This window comes from Lissotriton vulgaris, chromosome 5, assembly GCF_964263255.1.
Source record: "Lissotriton vulgaris chromosome 5, aLisVul1.2, whole genome shotgun sequence".
NCBI classification, from domain to species: Eukaryota; Metazoa; Chordata; class Amphibia; order Caudata; family Salamandridae; genus Lissotriton; species Lissotriton vulgaris.
Genome location: NC_141693.1, coordinates 1614579308 through 1614602809, shown reverse-complemented (window position 1 = coordinate 1614602809; position 23502 = coordinate 1614579308).

The window sequence follows — 23502 nt, the reverse complement described above, 5'->3', positions numbered from 1 at the left end:
GGACTCTCTGGGTTCTTCCGGTGAGGAACGAAGTGATCCAATCCAGTGCCTTTCCTTGGATACCGATGTTTCTGAGGCGTTGTAAAAGGGTGCTGTGGCAGACTGTGTCGAAGGCTGCAGAGAGGTCGAGGAGGATGAGGGCGACTGTGTCTCCATTGTCCAGCAGAGTTCGAATGTCGTCTGTTGCTGCGATGAGGGCGGTCTCAGTGCTGTGTTTGGCTCGGAAGCCAGATTGTGAGGGGTCGAGGGAATTGTTGGCTTCGAGGAAGGCGGCGAGTTGGTTGTTGACGGCTTTCTCGATGACTTTGGCCGGGAATGGAAGAAGCGAAATGGGGCGGTAGTTTTTGAGTTCGGTGGGGTCTGCTGTTGGTTTTTTCAGAAGGGCGGTGAGTTCAGCGTGTTTCCAGTCTTCTGGGAAGGTAGCGGAGTTGAAGGAGCAGTTGATGACGTCTCGGAGGTGCGTAGCTATGACGGAGTCTGCTTTGTTGAGGATGTGGTGAGGGCATGGGTCTGTGGGGGATCCAGAGTGGATGGAGTTCATCAGGCGGATGGTGTCCTCAGTGGAGATTGGCATCCAGGCGTTAAGGGTGTTGACGGGGGGAAGATGGTCAGCTGATGGTAGGGTGGGTTGGCTTCCGGGTTGGTTGTCAAAGCTGTTGTGGATGTCAGCAATCTTGTTGTGGAAAAAAGAGGCTAGGGAATCGCAGAGGGTTTGAGAGGGGGTGATGTCGTTGGAGTTGGCCGAGGGGTTGGAAAATTCCTTGACGATGTTGAAAAGTTCCTTGCTGTTGTGGGCGTTGTTGTCAAGTCGATCTTTGAATGCTGTTTTCTTGGCTTTTCGGATCAGTTGGTGGTGAGTACGGATGGCGCTTTTGAAGGCGTCCTTGTTGCTGGTGGATGGGTCTTTTTTCCAGGCCTTTTCAAGGGAGCGGCATAGTTTCTTGGACTTCTTGAGGTCGTCGTTGAACCATGCGGCCTTCTTGATGCCAAGTTTGTGTTGACGTTTTTTCAGTGGTGCTAAGGTGTCGGCGGTGTTGGATAACCAAAGGGTGAGGTTGGAGGCGGCTTCGTTGGCGTTAGAAGAGAGGGCTGGGGAGGTTTGAAGGAGCGATGTGTAGATCTGTTCTGTGGTGATTTTGTTCCAGTTTCTTTGTAGAGTTGGTTGGAGGTGGATGATGGGTTTCGGCTTGTTGTAGGTGAAGTGAACGCAGCTGTGATCAGTCCAGAGGAGATCCGTAGTGTGGCTGAAGGAGACATGGTTGCTGGAGGTGAAGATGGGGTCGAGAGTGTGACCTGCGATGTGGGTGGGGGAAGTGACCAGTTGTTTAAGTCCGAGGTTGTCGAGGTTGTCTAAGAGGGTGGTGGTGTTGCGGTCGCTGATCTTTTCAAGGTGAAAGTTGAGGTCTCCCAGAAGGATGTAGTCTTTGGAGGGGATCGCGTGTGGGGTGATGAAGTCCGTGATGTCTTCACTGAATTTTGCGCGTGGGCCTGGTGGTCTGTAGAGGAGGGTGCCTCTGAGTGTGGTCTTGGGGTCGATGTGGATCTGGAAGTGAAGGTGTTCGGAGTTGGCGAGGTTGACGTCAGAGCTGGTTGAGATGCGGATTGTTTTCTTATGGACGATAGCGATTCCACCTCCTGTATGGTCGGTGCGGTCCTTGCGTGTGATCTTATAGTCATCAGGGATGGCGATGGCGATATCAGGGGCGATATCAGGGGCATCACAGAAGATACAAGGTTGCCTAAGGAATATATCCTGGAGGTCAATGTTGTTAACCCAATGTCTACCACTGCTGGAGATGTTTCTAGAATTATATAGTCTATTTCCTGTAATCTCAGTGCAGCCTGTTGTTGGGATATTTCCCATATTTCATTGTAGGCAGCATAAATGTCAGCAAATATGAAACGTTTTTGACGTGGGTTCCTGGGACCTCGTAAAAAATCCCTCAGATCCATATCCTGTTTGAGTAAGGATGAGTGTTGTTTCACCTGTTTGAGTGTTGATGTTTTTAGCCAATCAAAGCACTATTTCCCAACACTGTATGACGTCACTGCCCCTGGATGTTGTCTCTCTACATAGCGCTGATCCGGTCTATGGATTATTAATCCTTCGGTTTTACCCATGAATGTTTTCTTGCACCCATTGGTGTCTCTGGACCTAATGAACCATTTCTTCCAATCAGGGTCTGATCTTTTATATTGTAAAATGTTATCTATTGTATTCCCTTCATGTTATGTTTCGTTACCCTCGGTGGGTGATGGAGTTGGCAGTCGAGGTGTGTTCAAGTCTTTGTTCTTGGCTTGGCTAGTACAAGGCAAGATGTTTGTTGCACTGTCTCATTCAAAAACATGGGGGCAGATTTATGAGGCCCTTGCGCCACGTTTACGCCGCTGTTGCGTCACGCAAGGCGGCATAAACGTGGCGCATCCCAACGAACGATTTACAACGTGACGCATCTAGGCAGATGCGTCACGTTGTAAAGCCCTGCGCCGCTTGTGGGCGTTCCGGCGCAGGGTGGGCGTTCCGGGGCAGGTGCGCCTCGCAAAAGTGGCTGAGTGAAATCTATGAGATTTCACTCAGTCACTTTTAAGCCAAAGCTGCGTCAAAAGCCTGCGCCTGCTTGAAAGCAGGCGTAGGTCTTGACGCAGCATTGTTAAAATGGGGCACCCCCGAGCCTTGCTAGAGCTGCGTCGCGCTTGCGACGCAACTCCAGCAATGCGACATATTTCTGGCACAGATGCGTCACGCATCTGTGCCGTTTTTGCACCATGGTGCGCCGCATTATAAATGCGGCGCACCATGGCTGGCGGAGCTGTGGTGCACTGTGGCGCATGTTAACTGGCGCATCCCTGGGGATGCGCCAGTTAACATAAATCTGCCCCATGATTTTTAGAGGGATGAGGCATTCTGTAAATAAAGCTTCTATCCCCTGCACTTGTCATTCTCTAGAACTCCAGAATGAATTTAATTTTATAGTGCCTTTCCATAAGTTGAAACCTTGTTCAGACAACTGGGCAATAAAGGAAGCAGAATAAATCTGTTTTATATTTGTTAACATATTTTTCTGCACTGATGGTGGTGTAACCCTATACTATTATGAGGCTGGGTCAGACATATTGAACCCTGAAAAATATGGACATTTCTGTGCAAATGTTTTTGAACTGCCCTTCGGCGATGTTGAACAATGTTCCCACTGGTGGTGAGTGAACACATTTCTAGGATTAGATGATTTATGCAAAAAGTGATGACCATAATGTTGATAACAATACATGATTTGGAAATCAGATGTGCCTTCCAATGTTTCACTATTAGAAAATGCAGCAGATTTTTCTAAACGAAATACATGTTAATTACAGTTTCAAAGTCCCAATCATCGGGAAATGTACTTGAGGTAATTATATCACTCAATTACATTTTAAATAAATGTGGAATTTTTAAAAGTTCAGTCGGGCAGAATATGTTGAAATCAACCTTTTCCAAAACTATACCATCAGATATAGGAACTACTGTAATGTTCACTGGATGACAAGTCCTTTTGTTCTCGATGAGACGATTGATGTGGTTTTAAAATCAAATTCACATTTTGGGCTACAAAGCTTTGCTGAATACATTGTCCATTATTAAGCATGTTAAAAACTATCACTAAGCCTAACCAGAAAAAAAAGTACTCCAGTAATTATCCATAGTTCTACCCACGGTGATATCAGGTAAGTCTTTTTAAGAAAGTTCAGAATGTCTTTAACTTGCTGCTTGTGGGATGTTTGAGCTGGCATCGTATCATGTTCACTTGGATCTAAAGAAAATGTATCAAAGTTTATGAAGTAGCAAAAGCAGTTTGATCAATTGTTGAAATTGTATCAGGATTTGTAGAAATCGTACTTTGCTCTTGTCGAGGCATGTTGACATTGATGTCTGTATTTGGTCTAATAGCAATTTGTTGTTCTTGTTGAGTTTGATTTTGACGTTGAGCTTCAGGTTCAAGGGGAACGAGTTCAATAGCATTGTTGCATAGTCCATCATTCTAAACAGGAGGCTCTATGAACGTGATTCAGTTGGAACCGCTTGAATTATAGCGAGAGGAGGGCGTCTGCTACTTTGGAGTCCACGTGGCCTACTACTTGGTATCGGCCACATACTGTGGTTTGATTAGGTCAATTGAGGCAAGTCTTTTCTCCTTTTTTCCAGCAAGAGGGAGTAGAAGTACAGTTCTTGTTCCTCCAGCTGCTATGGCCAGTACAGGCTTTCTATATGACGGCCCAAATTCTTTCATGTCTGCAATTTTCTCTCTGATCAGATCTCTGACGTTTGGGATCCAGACAGGTCTTGCCGAGACTGATTTGACTTCCCCAGCGGCGGTCTGTTTGAGGTAGTCATTTCTTTGTTGCTTCCTGGATTCATTTAGATCCTGTAAAACAGCCAAACAAGCATGGATGTCAAATGGTTTTTCATCCACCACTGTGCCTTCAGAATCAATATCAGGTACCCACATTCTTGTCCAAAATAGGACCTCATCTGGAGTGACCCCCCTAGAGAACTTCTTGGCATATTAGTAAGAGCCTGCTACACTCCATACAGATGGTTTACCCAGCTCCTACCCATGCCTAATACTCTAGCTGTTAAAGACTGCTTTAAGTCTCGATTTTTCCTCTCCCTGACCGAATTTACCTATGGATGGTATGGGGAGGAGTACCATAATGCTACACCCAATCCTTGCAGGCCTTCTTGTAAGCCTGAGAGCTAAACACCAGGGCCCTAGTCAGAAAGTAATGTGCCAATTGCGCATGTCCCTATGTAGACCCACAAATATTTTATAACAGTTTGAGCATCAGCCTAGCGCTAGTGCCACCCCCATAGGAATCTTGAGCGGAATCCTCTGCAACCATGATATATCGCTAAGCCCCATCTCTTTTTAAGGGGATGCAGTGGTCCAAGTAAACACATGCTAGTGGTCTGTCAGATATTAACAATGGTGTCTGCACAGGACATGTTATGGTGGAACCTTTCATCTGCTGGCAGATCATGCATTTCAAGACATAGTCCTTGGTCTGGTTTGTAAACCAGGCCACTAATAGCATTGTTTCAATAAAGAAACTGTTGCCATAACTCCTGCATGTGCAGAACCTATCCGTTCATGTGCTGTTAGCATTACACCTAACCTACGATCCATGCTTGGAATTACTCTATCCCCCACTCCAGGAATCTGAGCCAATGGAATGTTATTGGCATCTAACTTGTAGAAGTACTTGAATTAAAATCTTTTTTGTACTGCACTGCTATTTTTGCGTGAAACAATAACAGCTGCCATAATTTCACCGTCTATTTTGTTCTTAGAACTATTTTTTGCAGCTACAGAAGCATTGCTAACAGCCCTCTTTGTGGCTTTATTAGCCAATGAATTACCGTCAACATGAACGTCATCACGCTGATGACTCAGTGTATGTATTACGTGAGCTCTCTGTAGTTCAGTTTTCAACTCTACTACCTGTTCCCATAGCATTTTATGTTAATTGTGCCACCTTTTGTGTCCATGAACCCATTTTGAACCCAGTATTGCAAGTTTTCATTATATGACTGTACACAGCACAGTCGCAACGCACTCTATGCTGGAATAAACAAAATCCTCACCCGCAAGCTACAGAACTACCAAAACACCGCCGCAAGACTGGTCCTCACCCTGCTAAGACACTGCCACATCTCCCAGCACCTACGCACACTCCACTGGCTCCCCATCAAAGCTAGAGTCACCTTCAAGATGCTAACCCACACTCACAAGGCCTTCCACAAGACCGGACAAGCATACCTTAACAGCCGACTCAATTTCCACATACCCTAAAGGACCCCACGAATCAGCCAAGCTCTCCTACGCTGTGGTCTCCTGCACCAGGAAGACCAGATCGGGACACCACTCCTCTTGCTTCCGCACGGCCAGAGCCTGGAACAACCTTCTGCTCCACCTCAGACAGATAACATCGCTCCCCATCTTCGCAAGAAACCTCCAAATCTGGCTCTTCAGCAGACCCCCTCCTTGGACTAGAACCTGCGACCCCCTTTACCCCCAGCACATTGAGACCCTTACGGGTGAGTAGTAGCACTTAACAAACACCTGATTGAATAATTAACAGTAAAAGAAAGCACACACAATTAGTGAGGGGAATTCTCGATCAGTATTTACCAGTGCCAGTATCAAGGCTTTTAACTCGGCCAACTGTGCTGTGCAATCTCCTGGAGATTGCGTTTTCGTGCAACTTGGATGGAACTTTCCATCCCGCATGTGACCTTTAACGATTGCACATGCTGAGCTAGATTGTTGCTTACTTCGTATGGTCGGTTGAGCAGATCCATCAGTGTAAATTATGTATTTATGCTGATCTACAGGCTTTATTTCATTTGGTAGGGGACATGCTTGTTCGTATTGCAGGAATGCTTGTGTCATTAAATTTGGGTCATACCTGTATTCTATATCTGTTGTAGTGAGAGAATTAGCCCATTGTATCCACCGTGGATGTAAGGATTTAGTGTTAGGAACGCTTGCTTTTGTTGCAGCCTCTAAGATTGGAACCAGAGTCACTACTATTATTTGCTACCCCTGAGCCAGTGCTCTTCCTCTCACTACAGCAGTCTGTACCGCAGCTAGAATCTTTTCTGTAGATGCAAAGTGCATCTCCGCATTTGTGCACAAATGTGATTTGTATGCAGTTGGTACTGTTTCACCTTCATTGTATGTCAGATAAATTCACCCAGATTGACCTACAATGATACGGATCACCAGATTGCATACGTTTACGTGGGTCTGTAAGTGTTTGGAAGCTATTATGTGAGCTTGTAAGGACCGTAGTGTATCTGTATGTTCCTGTGCCCAGTGTATTATTGAAAAATCTACTTTTATTAAGTCGTAGAAAGGTTTTACTCTTTCTGCATAATCCAAAATGTATGTTCTACCAAAATTCAGGAATCCTAGTATTGATTGTAGATTTTTTTAAGATTTTGAGGTTGGAGCAGCGCACATTTTTCTAACAAAATTAGCTGCCAGGCTTTTTCATTCACTTGAAAGCTCATATCCTAAAAAAAGGATACTGAGCTAAACAATTTTAGATTTTTTAAAGTTGATTTTATAGCCTTTAGATGCGTATCCCAAAATTTTGGTATTCACTCTGTTCAAGAGTTCCTTTAGGTCATCATCCATTAAATAAATATCGTCCGCATAGGACAATGCCTCTTCATCTAATTTATGAAGTAACTCAATTACTCTGGCTGAAAGCAACCTGTGCTGTTACCATACCCCTGGGGGAGTCGATGAAATTGCCACTCTGACCCTAGCCCTGAGAATGCTGTTAGAAACCTGCTTTTATGCACTGTATTTTGACAGAAATATCCATTTGAGATATCAAGTGTTGTTTTGTATTTTTTCCGTACATGTTATTCATTAATGCAGCACTGTGCATTTGGACTGCCACTGTGCAAGTGTTTAAATATCTGTAGTCTAAAATTAGACGATATGTATTGTCAGGTTTCATGACAGGAAACAAATGATTGGCGGGTGGACACGCTTCTGACCGCCATCGTTGTGGGAACGAGAATAGCCGTCAGGTTGTTGGAGATACCGCCCTCTAAATTACAATCCAACCCTGGTGGAGGCAGTAGGAAACATGCCTATTTGCACTGATGCTTGCGCTGTGTCTAGGAAAAGGGCCACAGCACAAACCCCAATGCCAAAAGGCATTTTTGTAAACAACCGTGCACCTAGTGGCAGGGATGTTTGGGGGGCACCCCGGGTGCTCCTCAGGGCCCATAGCAGAGAGCAATCTGCCAGTACCCTGATGTAAGATCAAAGGTCCTGAGGAACTTGGCAGTGACCAGCCTGTTTATGAGCTCAGCAGTTTGAAGGATGGGGTGTGTGTACGGTAATCTACACGGAACCTATATTTTGGAGTGGTGCCCGGTGGGGCAGCCCTGGATACCAGCACCAAAGACTGTTGGAGGGCTCATTCACCCCTAAGACCAGCATCTTGGAGACCTCCTCATTAATACTGGCCCTCATTGTATTTGAAAGCCTGCAAATGTTATTTTTAACAGGCGGATTGTCTGAACGTCTATGTTGTGCGTACACTAATGTGTAAGCCCAGAGCTGAGGGGAATAGAGAAGAGAACTGCTCCAAAAACTAGTGGCAGTCTTCCTGCTGTTCTGGGGTGAAATTGGGGAACGGTTGACACCCCTACTGATCCATTGTGCTCATTAGTAGACAAGAGGTCTTAAACATTAAGATAATAAAAGTGCAAAAATATACATTGTTCACATGTTAGAATTATAATACATCACCATCAAGTTTCAATAAAAAACAAGATAGAATACACATTATCCAATGCATTAATAAAAAACATGAAAAATTCAATAAGTATCTCATAAAGTGCTTAGTGCGATACAGGGACATCTCATTTGCAAAGAGCGGGCAGCGAACAGCTGGCCGTGTAAAGTGCTAAACAGTGCCACATACTGTTGAAATACAATCTACCAGCGAAGTAATTGCCTTTTTGATAAAGCGATACATACATATAATGCAACACAGTAGTTTACATATGAGGTTGGGACCATTTGGAGGAACAGCAACTCTGGGCGACATTGTGAAAATGTATATTTTAGGAACAACAGACGAATATACTTTTTCTGGCCAGCAGAATATAACTTGCTGAAAAATATAAAATGAAGATTGAATTGAATAGATGTACCATCACAGGGGCAAACTCAAAGTTCATTAATTGAATATGTCCCTGATGCGAAGGCCAACATGCACGGAATAAGATTTAATCTAAATCTCAGGAGAACAAATCTATGTCGAGAATTTGTCACAGATGTCAAATATGAGTTTTCTTCCCAGGGACAGACAGAACGTCTAAATATAATCCCACCATAGTTTTGTTACAGTTTAAGTCATATCTTTCTTTCTTCCTAAGCTCTTTAGAACATGATTTAATTACCACTTTTGAGGTGCCCAAACAGGTAAGGGGATCTGCAAATAGGGTCTCTAAGCCCAGCTTTAACAGTGTAACCTTTACATAACGCATCTAGGGAACCCAAAGCCCGTTGTCAAGGGATAAGCAATCTATGATTATGTTTTGAGTGAGTCTCATTGTATCTCTGGTCAGATTGAGTGCCAAAGTAGGACAGGAGCTACAAAAAATGAGATCAGATATAAATGGGACATTGAGCTCTTGGTGCATGATGTAATTTGAGAAACCCTCTGGGAGAGAAAATAGCTTCTTTCTGTTGTAATGGCTCAGTTTTAGATATGCTCCAAAACCTTGCTCCATATGTGGCTGAAGCAATAGCTTTTCAGAAAAGGGGGTGGTGATGAACAGAGTGTCTGAATTAGGCAGACCACTCTTACCCAGTCCAAAGATCAGGGCTTGATCCATCACCGTTATTTATCTCACTGCACCATCCCAGCTCAGAACCTGGCTATATGCAAATCAGTCTGTCCCTGGCCCAGTGCATCATGGGAACAGGGCAGACTAAACTACCAAGCCAATTCTTCACCAGAAAGGAGACAAGCTACCGGGGACCGGTTTCTGGCATTTCAGCCTTCTTCGGCCCAGCTTGCTTGAGTGGTCTGCTTAATTCAGACACTCTGTTCATCACCACCCCTTTTTCTGAATCATTTTTGTCCACCATAAGCGTGGAAGGGTATACTCAGATGTGAGTCCCTAGCTCATTGCACCATCAGGATTCAAGCAAGCCGGGCCGAAGACGGCTGAAATGCCAGAAACCGGTCCCCGGTAGCTTGTTTCCTTCCCAGTATAAGAATTGGCTTGGTAGTTTGGTCTGCCCTGTTCCCATGATGCACTGAGCCAGGGTCAGACTAATTTGCATATAGCCAAGTTCTAAGCTGGGATGGTGCAGTGAGCTAAAAAACGGTGATGGATCAAGCCCTGATCTTTGGACTGGGTAAGAGTGGTCTGCTTAATTCAGACACTCTGTTCATCACCACCCCTTTTTCTGAATCATTTTTGTCCACCATAAGCGTGGAAGGGTATACTCAGATGTGAGTCCCTAGCTCATTGCACCATCAGGATTCAAGCAAGCCGGGCCGAAGACGGCTGAAATGCCAGAAACCGGTCCCCGGTAGCTTGTTTCCTTCCCAGTATAAGAATTGGCTTGGTAGTTTGGTCTGCCCTGTTCCCATGATGCACTGGGCCAGGGTCAGACTAATTTGCATATAGCCAAGTTCTGAGCTGGGAAGGTGCAGTGAGCTAAAAAACGGTGATGGATCAAGCCCTGATCTTTGGACTGGGTAAGAGTGGTCTGCTTAATTCAGACACTCTGTTCATCACCACCCCTTTTTCTGAATCATTTTTGTCCACCATAAGCGTGGAAGGGTATACTCAGATGTGAGTCCCTAGCTCATTGCACCATCAGGATTCAAGCAAGCCGGGCCGAAGACGGCTGAAATGCCAGAAACCGGTCCCCGGTAGCTTGTTTCCTTCCCAGTATAAGAATTGGCTTGGTAGTTTGGTCTGCCCTGTTCCCATGATGCACTGGGCCAGGGTCAGACTAATTTGCATATAGCCAAGTTCTGAGCTGGGATGGTGCAGTGAGCTAAAAAACGGTGATGGATCAAGCCCTGATCTTTGGACTGGGTACGAGTGGTCTGCTTAATTCAGACACTCTGTTCATCACCACCCCTTTTTCTGAATCATTTTTGTCCACCATAAGCGTGGAAGGGTATACTCAGATGTGAGTCCCTAGCTCATTGCACCATCAGGATTCAAGCAAGCCGGGCCGAAGACGGCTGAAATGCCAGAAACCGGTCCCCGGTAGCTTGTTTCCTTCCCAGTATAAGAATTGGCTTGGTAGTTTGGTCTGCCCTGTTCCCATGATGCACTGGGCCAGGGTCAGACTAATTTGCATATAGCCAAGTTCTGAGCTGGGATGGTGCAGTGAGCTAAAAAACGGTGATGGATCAAGCCCTGATCTTTGGACTGGGTAAGAGTGGTCTGCTTAATTCAGACACTCTGTTCATCACCACCCCTTTTTCTGAATCATTTTTGTCCACCATAAGCGTGTAAGGGTATACTCAGATGTGAGTCCCTAGCTCATTGCACCATCAGGATTCAAGCAAGCCGGGCCGAAGACGGCTGAAATGCCAGAAACCGGTCCCCGGTAGCTTGTTTCCTTCCCAGTATAAGAATTGGCTTGGTAGTTTGGTCTGCCCTGTTCCCATGATGCACTGGGCCAGGGTCAGACTAATTTGCATATAGCCAAGTTCTGAGCTGGGAAGGTGCAGTGAGCTAAAAAACGGTGATGGATCAAGCCCTGATCTTTGGACTGGGTAAGAGTGGTCTGCTTAATTCAGACACTCTGTTCATCACCACCCCTTTTTCTGAATCATTTTTGTCCACCATAAGCGTGGAAGGGTATACTCAGATGTGAGTCCCTAGCTCATTGCACCATCAGGATTCAAGCAAGCCGGGCCGAAGACGGCTGAAATGCCAGAAACCGGTCCCCGGTAGCTTGTTTCCTTCCCAGTATAAGAATTGGCTTGGTAGTTTGGTCTGCCCTGTTCCCATGATGCACTGGGCCAGGGTCAGACTAATTTGCATATAGCCAAGTTCTGAGCTGGGATGGTGCAGTGAGCTAAAAAACGGTGATGGATCAAGCCCTGATCTTTGGACTGGGTACGAGTGGTCTGCTTAATTCAGACACTCTGTTCATCACCACCCCTTTTTCTGAATCATTTTTGTCCACCATAAGCGTGGAAGGGTATACTCAGATGTGAGTCCCTAGCTCATTGCACCATCAGGATTCAAGCAAGCCGGGCCGAAGACGGCTGAAATGCCAGAAACCGGTCCCCGGTAGCTTGTTTCCTTCCCAGTATAAGAATTGGCTTGGTAGTTTGGTCTGCCCTGTTCCCATGATGCACTGGGCCAGGGTCAGACTAATTTGCATATAGCCAAGTTCTGAGCTGGGATGGTGCAGTGAGCTAAAAAACGGTGATGGATCAAGCCCTGATCTTTGGACTGGGTAAGAGTGGTCTGCTTAATTCAGACACTCTGTTCATCACCACCCCTTTTTCTGAATCATTTTTGTCCACCATAAGCGTGTAAGGGTATACTCAGATGTGAGTCCCTAGCTCATTGCACCATCAGGATTCAAGCAAGCCGGGCCGAAGACGGCTGAAATGCCAGAAACCGGTCCCCGGTAGCTTGTTTCCTTCCCAGTATAAGAATTGGCTTGGTAGTTTGGTCTGCCCTGTTCCCATGATGCACTGGGCCAGGGTCAGACTAATTTGCATATAGCCAAGTTCTGAGCTGGGAAGGTGCAGTGAGCTAAAAAACGGTGATGGATCAAGCCCTGATCTTTGGACTGGGTAAGAGTGGTCTGCTTAATTCAGACACTCTGTTCATCACCACCCCTTTTTCTGAATCATTTTTGTCCACCATAAGCGTGTAAGGGTATACTCAGATGTGAGTCCCTAGCTCATTGCACCATCAGGATTCAAGCAAGCCGGGCCGAAGACGGCTGAAATGCCAGAAACCGGTCCCCGGTAGCTTGTTTCCTTCCCAGTATAAGAATTGGCTTGGTAGTTTGGTCTGCCCTGTTCCCATGATGCACTGGGCCAGGGTCAGACTAATTTGCATATAGCCAAGTTCTGAGCTGGGAAGGTGCAGTGAGCTAAAAAAACGGTGATGGATCAAGCCCTGATCTTTGGACTGGGTAAGAGTGGTCTGCTTAATTCAGACACTCTGTTCATCACCACCCCTTTTTCTGAATCATTTTTGTCCACCATAAGCGTGGAAGGGTATACTCAGATGTGAGTCCCTAGCTCATTGCACCATCAGGATTCAAGCAAGTCGGGCCGGAGACGGCTGAAATGCCAGAAACTGGTCCCCGGTCGCTTGTTTCCTTCCCAGTATAAGAATTGGCTTGGTAGTTTGGTCTGCCCTGTTCCCATGATGCACTGAGCCAGGGTCAGACTAATTTGCATATAGCCAAGTTCTGAGCTGGGATGGTGCAGTGAGCTAAAAAAACGGTGATGGATCAAGCCCTGATCTTTGGACTGGGTAAGAGTGGTCTGCTTAATTCAGACACTCTGTTCATCACCACCCCTTTTTTCTGAATCATGAAGCAATAGCTTTGGCACCATAATTTTTTTTGATTGGTTCTATTGGCTTTGTACCAAGCTTTTTTATGAATGAGCGTATGGCCAAGGTGTTCTTTTCTAACGCGTGACATCTGTTCTTAATCATAATTGTCCAAATCCCTTTCACTTTTAAAAATTACCCCCCACATACAAAAAATATATATTTTTTCAATTTCCGTGTAGCTATAATAAATTTATTAACTTGCAGATCTAGTACCGCCATATATAACACATAATTATTTATTAACGTTTGCGGGGCTACACCTGTCCTAGCAACCATTACAGCATTGTCAGCATATAGCAGTATAGGTAGCTGTTTCTTTTTACCTTGGGTGCATCAGACACCTCAAGACTCACTGATGATTCCACACCGTTGGTATACATCGAAAATAAAAGTTGGGCTCAGACGCAACCTTGCCTAACCACCCAGTTGATTGGGAAAGATCTTGTACATTTGCCCTGGGTGCCGTACCTGACACATGCAGTAGACTGGAAGTATGATGAAAAGTATGATATTATCATCCACTTCCCTTGCTTTTAAAATAATCCATAATTTGTTATGCAAAACAGAATCAAACACTGCGGAAAGATCTATAAACACCCAAAAAACATGTCCTCCTTTAACATAGGTATACTTTGCTTCAATTAGAGTTAAATTTAGGCACGGACCCAGTGTCCCTATCCCTGTACTTTTTCATGATCTGTCGGATACTCCATTTACTGTGTTAAATACATGTCATGTACTTCAATAATACAGTCAAAGAAATACTTTGTTAGCAACCTTGCAACTTGTATGTAACTAGACTTTTTTATTTATTTTCACCTTTGCATCTTTTTAGTTAACTTATTGTTTTTACGTGACATGTTCCACTGCTTTTGCCAATGGTTGTTTGGGGACATGCCAAGAATGTTTACTTTGCCAATGATTGTTTGTTTATGAGTTTTGTTCCCTAGCAGTCCCATTAGTCTCTGTTGAGAGCCCCCATCTTGAATCTTCCTGGACAGTAGAAATACCTGCCACGTCCATTCTCAGTGCGTATTATTGAGAACACTGAATATGGGACACAGTGGTGATTCCAGTTGCCGTCACACAGGTTTTTTCGTCATTGCTTGGCAAGTTATCCCTCTCAAAGTCCTCGTCTTCAGTCTTGGACACAGGTAGGATGGTGCACATATTAGATCTTCCGATTGGCTCCTTTTCAGTGAAACTAAATGCCAAATTGTTTTTGCCGACAGCCTGGTATTTGTATTTCCGCTCCACGGGAGCGCCTTTCAGGAGATTGTTGAACTACATTTACCGCTCTGTGGGAGCGGCCCTTGGGCATTATCGCATTTCTTGATCACCGCTTGTGAAGCAGGTTCTAGCAGATAATGTTATCTCTCTGTGGAGTGATCCTGGGACAAGAACACTGCAAGGATAGAACGTTGATATGATCTAGACTTTACAGGAGTGGAATTTCTTAAAGTGAATGGAGTTTCAATGCACAGAATTAAGAAACATTTGGTATCGCGTTGTGGTAATAATCCGAATTTGCAAAAATAAATGAAGACTTGAAAAGCTCTGTATATCTATAGCGTTTATTATGGATCACAAGGTCAAGTGAAAGGTAACATTACAAGAAGTTTCACAACATAGTTGGAATAACAATACAACTAACCAGAATTAACTCCTTCACATGTGGAATCTTTTTCTTTTAGAGGTGTGCTATGTTCTTAACGTCCTTATGTGTAGTAATGCATGTACAGTAAGTGTCTTTAAGTGACGAGAGTCATCAACAAATACTAAACTGAAATTAGGGCTTGTTCCAGATGTCCCTCCCCACAGTACCCTCACTAATTTCCTTCCCCCATCTAGCCACTGTGGTGCTCTGTTGAACTAAAATCAGAGTCGGAGCTGCTGGAAGGTGGGCTTCTTGAGGGTACTGCTCCTTAGGAACTCACAAACTGTGATTGTGCATGTGGTAGAACAATTTGCCCACGAAATTGGTTCCTTATGGGCAGTATCTTCACGATGGCCTCCTTAGAAGACAAATGCGCCATGTTAGGCAATATGCAGAAAGAGCCTGCTGCTGCAAGGCAAGAAACAGCAGCATCAGCAAATATGGTCACTCAATTACAAACACAAATAAAGCCAACAAATCCATTATCCTCAGCGACAACTAGTACCCCCCCTGGCCTTTCTGCATCCGTAACAGTTCCAATTACAGATCCTCTGGCCCTTCCAGAAAGATTTTCAGGAGATCCTAACAAATTCCAAACTTTTTTAACACAAGTACAATTACATTTTATGGTTAAGCCCGCATCATTTATGGATGCTAAATTTCGTATAGCATTCCAGATTTTCTGCTACTCAGGCAGTCCTTTTGATGCAATCTGAGGATCCATTACTCTATAGCTGGACTAGTTTCAAGAGTGATTTGAAAAAGTCTTTGACCGAAGAACCATCACTCGGTCGACTGACGGGGAATAACATGAATTAAAACATGGCAACACAGATTTGATTGACTATTTAACCCACTTCAACCGTTTAATAACTGAAACTAATTGGCCTGAAGACAAACTAGCTGCATTGTATTATCAAGGATTAGAGAACAATTAAAAGATCTTATAGGAAACTAAAAAACTCCAGAAATAGCCAGGAGACTTCCCCGTGTAAATTGTGTCCATCTCCTGACCAATGAGTGCCTAATACTCTTCAAATATCAGTGCCCCATTTAATCATGAACGTTCAATTTACTATCCCTCCCCAAATAATTAAAACAGCAGTGGTCGTGGTGGATTCTGGGGCCACTGGTAATTTTATCAATGCTGTCTTTGCCTTAAAATTTGAGATATCCATTCTGATAAAACAAAAATCAGACATGGTTCATGCAGTAGACGGTGCAGAGTTAACTTCTGGATTAATCACTTATTCTACCATTGAGCTAACAATGATTTGTGTTACCCAAGGTCAAACACATGCATCATTGATGCACCTCAGTTTGGTGTCACCATGGGTATGCCTTGGTTGACGGAGCATAACCCCACTATAGATTGGGCTAAATGGAGTATCACATTCCATTTGTTTTTGGTGTCAACAAAAATTCTTACAGAAGAAACAGATTCCTATTTCTCAATCACCAACCACTGCAAAAACTAATGCACATTACATTGCCACGGCTGTAGAGCCAGTTATTGAACTACCTGCAGTGTATGAAATATGTGTTCTGTGAAAAAAGTGTTAAAAACCTGCCTCCTCATCGGGCATATGATTGTGAAATTGATCTAGTAGCTGGCGCTAAAATTCTGTGTAGTAGATTTTAGGGACTCACAGAATAAAGAAAACCAACATTTACGAGAATACTTAGATTAATACCTAAAAAATGGGTTCATTAGACATTCAAGTCTCCGGCACTTTGCCTCTGTTCTTCATGCTCAAGAGTAACGGAGAATTTCACCCATGCATTGATTATCCTGCGCTGAATAACATCACATCAAAAAACATAGGTATCCATTGCCATTGATTTCCGTTCTCTTGGACCAAGTAGGAACCTCAACCATCTATAAGAAATTCGACTTACGATGAGTAGCATATCATCTGGTAGGAGTTCAAACCAGAGACGAGTGGGAAACTGCATTTCGGAGTCACTTTGGCTTGTTTTGGCTCAGGCAACACCCCTGGGGCTTTCCAATTTTTTTAATAAATGATTTTCTTCTTGATTATTTGGATATGTTTGTAATCGCCTATTTTGAGTAATGATTGATTTACTCTACCTCTATCATGGAACATGAAAAACATGCAAAACTTTTTTTAACCACCCTAAGTCAACATGGTTTCTACTGTAAATTACCAAAATGTGAGTTCCATACATATAGAGTTGAATTCCTAGGTTTTATACTTTCTCCACAAGGAATTACCTTGGCACCCAGAATGGTACAAGCAATGTTGGGTGGGCCAGAACCAAATTCAGTAAAAGACATACAAAGATTTCTAGGATTTGCAAATTTTTACAGACACTTTATTAAGCAGTACTCTACCAAAGCAAGTCCTTTGACTCAATTATTAAAGGAAAATGTAAAATTCCAATGGACTCCTGAAACAAGAACTGCCTCAAACATTGAAAACAGCGTTCACAACAGGTCCTGTCCTTTGCCATCCAGATACTAACCAACCTTTCATTATTGAAGCTGACGCTTCTGATACTGCCATAGGTGCCATTCTTTTTCAACGGAATGAACAGAGCAAACAATTCCATCCAATTGCATTACTGTTAAAAAGTTCTTACTAGCTGAAATACATTGTACAGTGGCTGTGAAAGAGTTGTTGGCAATTCACCTTGCTTTTAAAGAATGACGTCATTACTTATTGGAACGAAGCACACAATAACTATCTCTACAGACCATCGTAACCTCCAATTCCTACATTGTGCCAGAGCGCTAACACCTAGGCAGTTACGTTGGACATTATTTTTTTCTGAGTTTTATTATATCATCACATTCAGACCTGGAACAAGCACCAATGAAGTGGATGCCTTATCTTGTTGTATTTCTATCTAGGACCCTAATTCGATATTCCCGATTCATGCCCTTGTGCAGTTAGAATTAATAATATCCTTATAAAGGCATAAGAATCATATCCATATTCAGTAATAGCCCATGCAGTGCAAAGCACAGCACGGCTACTCCCATCGACTCCTAGAAAGAAAAACGCGTTCTTTAAACAAACCAAGTCTCCAGCAGCCAGGGAAATTCCCCCCTGCTTTTGTTTTGATTTGAACATGAACTCCTGGAGTCCAGAAAGAACTGTTAGTTCTTAGTGATGTCTTATGTCCAAACTGACGTTAAACCCGGCACCTTTCAGGTATAAAATACCAACAGTTGCCTTAAGCAAACACATGGTGGTTTGGAGAAGAGCGGCTATCTACTTGCCCGAGAGCCCACGGAAGCCGCCCCTCCCCTTTGACACGCTGGAGAAGCTACTTTTTCTCAAGCCGAGAAAATCCAGCTCCGGTGTTCCCGAGTCACCCTTGCGGGTTGCTGGGAGATCGAGTCTTGAAGAAAGAGATACCAGACCTCCCACAATCTATTACCAAGGTACGGAGCTGACTAAACCCTTTAAGAGAATTCTTGATTCATATCCTTGGCAAAAAACAATCTTAACCAACTTAACTTAAACTGCTACTTACTTACTCCTTCCCAAGTATTAGGCGTAGGTCAGGTACATCGGGGTAGGCTTAGTTAGAAGCACCAATTGAGTACATTAGTCAATGGTTTTATGTATGTATATAAATTTGATCTATTTTAAAGTATCATATGGCTAAGAAACCATATCTATGCTTTTACAGTATTATTTCATAATACTACTTTTACTGTACGCACTTTACTTCATAATAAGTATTGCAATTGTGGCAATTCATTTCTCTTGCATGAGAAAGAAGACTGCTCAATAAAATAACACCTTTTATTGAAAAACGCCTGTCTCTCTATTTCTCTGCACTCTGGTGGAACTAAGTATGCACGATTGACTGAGTGAAATAGCTGCATATTTTTTTCACACGACTCTAAAGATACACTCTATTCTGAGGGAACAAAGTTGTCATGCTTGTATGGTTGTCAGAAGCTAATCCCTTCTTGTCTAAATCCGGAGAGTTAACTCTTTCCTGAACATTCGAGAACGTTTTTAGTGACCTCTGAGCTAGCAGGCGTAACTAATTAAGTCTAATATAGTCAGTAGAGACCTAGTCGACCTCAGTCCTAAGTCTACACAGCTGTTTATATTATTCCAATGCCACGAGCCTATTGGCCTACTACACTACATAGCGAGTTTGCAAAAACAACAGGTGATGGACCGAATGAGGATCAATGTCTCACATTCAACCCAGTCAAAAGATCTGGGTCCTAATCCATCGTTTTTTTGCACTCCACACCACCCTGGGTTAGACAATGGCGATATGCAAATCAGCTCTGACCCTGTGCCCCATGGGAACAGTCCAGTCCGAACTACAAAAGCCATGTCCTTCCCAGAACGGAATCAAGCATCCGAGGACCGGACCGGTTTCGAGGTAACACCTCTCATCAGCCCGGCTAGCTTGACTCCAGTGGTGTGGAGTGCCTGGGACCCACGTCTGGGCATCCCCAGTACACTTATAGCGAGTTTGCAAAAACAACAGGTGATGGACCGAATGAGGATCAATGTCTCACATTCAACCCAGTCAAAAGATCTGGGTCCTAATCCATCGTTTTTTTGCACTCCACACCACCCTGGGTTAGACAATGGCGATATGCAAATCAGCTCTGACCCTGTGCCCCATGGGAACAGTCCAGTCCGAACTACAAAAGCCATGTCCTTCCCAGAACGGAATCAAGCATCCGAGGACCGGACCGGTTTCGAGGTAACACCTCTCATCAGCCCGGCTAGCTTGACTCCAGTGGTGTGGAGTGCCTGGGACCCACGTCTGGGCATCCCCAGTACACTTATAGCGAGTTTGCAAAAACAACAGGTGATGGACCGAATGAGGATCAATGTCTCACATTCAACCCAGTCAAAAGAACTGGGTCCTAATCCATCGTTTTTTTGCACTCCACACCACCCTGGGTTAGACAATGGCGATATGCAAATCAGCTCTGACCCTGTGCCCCATGGGAACAGTCCAGTCCGAACTACAAAAGCCATGTCCTTCCCAGAACGGAATCAAGCATCCGAGGACCGGACCGGTTTCGAGGTAACACCTCTCATCAGCCCGGCTAGCTTGACTCCAGTGGTGTGGAGTGCCTGGGACCCACGTCTGGGCATCCCCAGTACACTTATAGCGAGTTTGCAAAAACAACAGGTGATGGACCGAATGAGGATCAATGTCTCACATTCAACCCAGTCAAAAGATCTGGGTCCTAATCCATCGTTTTTTTGCACTCCACACCACCCTGGGTTAGACAATGGCGATATGCAAATCAGCTCTGACCCTGTGCCCCATGGGAACAGTCCAGTCCGAACTACAAAAGCCATGTCCTTCCCAGAACGGAATCAAGCATCCGAGGACTGGACCGGTTTCGAGGTAACACCTCTCATCAGCCCGGCTAGCTTGACTCCAGTGGTGTGGAGTGCCTGGGACCCACGTCTGGGCATCCCCAGTACACTTATAGCGAGTTTGCAAAAACAACAAGTGATGGACCGAATGAGGATCAATGTCTCACATTCAACCCAGTCAAAAGAACTGGGTCCTAATCCATCGTTTTTTTGCACTCCACACCACCCTGGGTTAGACAATGGCGATATGCAAATCAGCTCTGACCCTGTGCCCCATGGGAACAGTCCAGTCCGAACTACAAAAGCCATGTCCTTCCCAGAACGGAATCAAGCATCCGAGGACCGGACCGGTTTCGAGGTAACACCTCTCATCAGCCCGGCTAGCTTGACTCCAGAGGTGTGGAGTGCCTGGGACCCACGTCTGGGCATCCCCAGTACACTTATAGCGAGTTTGCAAAAACAACAGGTGATGGACCGAATGAGGATCAATGTCTCACATTCAACCCAGTCAAAAGATCTGGGTCCTAATCCATCGTTTTTTTGCACTCCACACCACCCTGGGTTAGACAATGGCGATATGCAAATCAGCTCTGACCCTGTGCCCCATGGGAACAGTCCAGTCCGAACTACAAAAGCCATGTCCTTCCCAGAACGGAATCAAGCATCCGAGGACCGGACCGGTTTCGAGGTAACACCTCTCATCAGCCCGGCTAGCTTGACTCCAGTGGTGTGGAGTGCCTGGGACCCACATCTGGGCATCCCCAGTACACTTATAGCGAGTTGGGCTGGGGATGCCCAGACGTGGGTCCCAGGCACTCCACACCACTTGGAGTCAAGCTAGCCGGGCTGATGAGAGGTGTTACCTCGAAACCGGTCCGGTCCTCGGATGCTTGATTCCGTTCTGGGAAGGACATGGCTTTTGTAGTTCGGACTGGACTGTTCCCATGGGGCAACAGGGTCAGAGCTGATTTGCATATCGCCATTGTCTAACCCAGGGTGGTGTGGAGTGCAAAAAAACGATGGATTTGGGCCCAGATCTTTTGACTGGGGGAGTGTGTGACATTGATCCACATTCAGTCCATCACTTGTTGTTTTTGCAATTGCCGCCCTAAGTGCGCTGGGGATGCCCAGACGTGGGTCCCAGGCACTCCACACCACTTGGAGTCAAGCTAGCCGGGCTGATGAGAGGTGTTACCTCGAAACCGGTCCGGTCCTCGGATGCTTGATTCCGTTCTGGGAAGGACATGGCTTTTGTAGTTCGGACTGGACTGTTCCCATGGGGCAACAGGGTCAGAGCTGATTTGCATATCGCCATTGTCTAACCCAGGGTGGTGTGGAGTGCAAAAAAACGATGGATTTGGGCCCAGATCTTTTGACTGGGGGAGTGTGTGACATTGATCCACATTCAGTCCATCACTTGTTGTTTTTGCAATTGCCGCCCTAAGTGCGCTGGGGATGCCCAGACGTGGGTCCCAGGCACTCCACACCACTTGGAGTCAAGCTAGCCGGGCTGATGAGAGGTGTTACCTCGAAACCGGTCCGGTCCTCGGATGCTTGATTCCGTTCTGGGAAGGACATGGCTTTTGTAGTTCGGACTGGACTGTTCCCATGGGGCAACAGGGTCAGAGCTGATTTGCATATCGCCATTGTCTAACCCAGGGTGGTGTGGAGTGCAAAAAAACGATGGATTTGGGCCCAGATCTTTTGACTGGGGGAGTGTGTGACATTGATCCACATTCAGTCCATCACTTGTTGTTTTTGCAATTGCCGCCCTAAGTGCGCTGGGGATGCCCAGACGTGGGTCCCAGGCACTCCACACCACTTGGAGTCAAGCTAGCCGGGCTGATGAGAGGTGTTACCTCGAAACCGGTCCGGTCCTCGGATGCTTGATTCCGTTCTGGGAAGGACATGGCTTTTGTAGTTCGGACTGGACTGTTCCCATGGGGCAACAGGGTCAGAGCTGATTTGCATATCGCCATTGTCTAACCCAGGGTGGTGTAGAGTGCAAAAAAACGATGGATTTGGGCCCAGATCTTTTGACTGGGGGAGTGTGTGACATTGATCCACATTCAGTCCATCACTTGTTGTTTTTGCTACTACACTACATGGCGCCCAACGTTTGGTAAGGCGATAATCTAACGAAAATCTAACGCAAGACACTAGAGTAACGCAGTCGTGCTTTTTCACACAGAACCCTTTTTTCCATAAAAACTCCAAAAGACGTCTGGAGTGGGTGAAAGGTTAATATCCGCTGGAACTTAGTAGGAAGAGATTCCTATGTATTAGTTTTTGGTTTAGTCAACGTTGAAGGATACAGTGTTCCAAAATATTGTGCACCTAATCTTTGTTTCCTTGAAAATTGATCTGCAACAAAGAGCTTTCTGTCAGTAAAAATGGGAGAAAGTGAAGATGAAGAAGATAGAGCTAGAATAGCAGCTCTACTCATAGAGGATGGCACAACCATCCAAGAAAATGACCCAAGTGTTATACTCATTCCGGTCAATGTAAGAAGAACTATAACTATTAAACTTATAGAAAATGGACTGACATCACGAGGTGGTACAGTCATATTCGTGGTAGAGGCCCATGAATATCGGCAGTCAGAGGTATTCTGTTCATGGATACACTTTCCAGCAGCTAACGCTATAACAAAAGAATTCCACTATTACAAAATAGAGGAACCTCCGGATATATACACTCCTTTTGAGGATGTTGACATCCCACTAAATTACCAAGAGCATCTGCTCTGGTTTAATGGTGCCCTAAAACATCAAAATCACATCACCAGGCACGTGGCCGGTTCTAGCCAGCTACGCACCACATCCAGACATTGATCAAATGTAAGCCCAGGAACTTTTAGCTCAACTAAAACTATTAATTAAAATACATAGACAATTGGTCCAATATGTCATGCGGACTTCAACAGTCCAAACTACAATTAAGATTCCACAGCCGACCCCTCATCAGGGGAACATAAACAAAATCGCACCACAGAACATACAATCATTTCTTGGTAAAGTACCCACAAAACAGGAACAAATTCCATTCTGGTTGGCGCAGAAAATTACTCAAATAGAAGCAGTATTTCCAGATACGACTCCTACTGAAAACACAGAATTCTGACTATCTGTCTTCCAATGGGGATCGCACCACATGTGGAAGACTGTGACACTTGGGGCACAGTCTTTGCTTCAATATACACAAAAACACATGGTGTTCGGTCTATGGTGGTTATACCAGATGTACTTAGACAGATTCAAAATGAATACGGTCCAGAACCTGCTTTAACTCTGGGTATGAAATTATTGAAAGACTTCAAGCAGGTCTCGGCTATATTATTAGCAAACATAAAAGGAGAAGCAGCA